Genomic DNA, 1,265 nt, shown 5'->3' on the forward strand with positions numbered 1-1,265 from the left:
ACGAGATTACAATCGGTGTCTTTCACTATAACCGCTGACTGTAGTGAATGCTAGTTTACACTGTCTTTTACTGTAATAAGTGCCACTCGCATTCCTTTTTCATCACCTATTTATGTCAGTGGCCACACATTCTGTGTTTCCTGCTGTCTCTGATGCCGACAGTTCAGCAAAATGGTTTGTCACTGCTTGCCTGTGCGCCACTAAATTGGCTAGAACAACGGCCGATCAGTCTAGAACAGCTTCCCATCAGCCTGACATCTCCTGAGCCACTTGTACAACACCAGCTTTCGGGCCCGAACCTACATGTAGCTCCCTGGTTGAAATGTAATTCAGATAGGTCTTCAATTTGTCTGACATTGACCGTCCGGTTGCCCAGCCTTTCACCCGGGAGGGTCCCACGATATAGGATTCTACCCCAAATGACTGTGGGGCTAAGTAGGAGCCATGCTAAATTATCAGTTTGCTTGTTCATTTCTTGTCGTATTTTGGTGTTTGCACATTGTAACTTTACACTCATTGATATACTAATATAAATGCTAACGCATATGCCGAGCCAAAAGGTATTGTGAACCCACTTGTCTACACAGACTACAAGTTAGTAACGCTTGTGTATAGGGTTTACGGTAACAGCTTATGGAGGGCGTGGTAGTTAGTATAATGTATAATGTAAAAAAATACACACTTATAAAGGAAAAAGTAGGTGAAAGGTGTCCCATTAAACCCCATGCAGAGCCCAAATTATTCATAACTATTTTTCTATGCACAAACTGCAAGTTAGTAATAATCCACTAACGTGAAGTGGGACAATTAGCATTATTCACATGATAAATCAGTTAAATCTCTTTGAAGTATACTCAGAACCCCCATACAGAGCCTTTATCACTTCCTTTGCATTTATTTTAGGAGTCATCATGCCCCTGCATACTTCTGATTAAAAAAGACAATATTCTAGTCAATTCCTTTTGAATTAGGCTAGCGAAATTGCTTGATTTATTGTTTTTCAGAGGCTAAAATACCCCATAATTAGCCTCTTCCCACGACTCACAATATTTAGATCCCAAATAAACGACGATTGTTTCTTAATGAATAGATGTTCCTCTATTCAGAAAAATCAAAACCAATCCAAACAAATGCAGATAGTGTGACAAATGGCCCTTTAAAAATGACTAATATTAAAAAAGTTCCAAGTCTGCTTTCAATGGTCCTGATAACCCCCAAGCATACCCTTTAAAGTTCAATGCCAGAGCTTCAAATTTCGTCTGGTT

Source organism: Branchiostoma belcheri, unplaced genomic scaffold (genome assembly GCF_001625305.1).
Source record: "Branchiostoma belcheri isolate BF01 breed outbred unplaced genomic scaffold, Haploidv18h27 scaffold224, whole genome shotgun sequence".
NCBI classification, from domain to species: domain Eukaryota; kingdom Metazoa; phylum Chordata; class Leptocardii; order Amphioxiformes; family Branchiostomatidae; genus Branchiostoma; species Branchiostoma belcheri.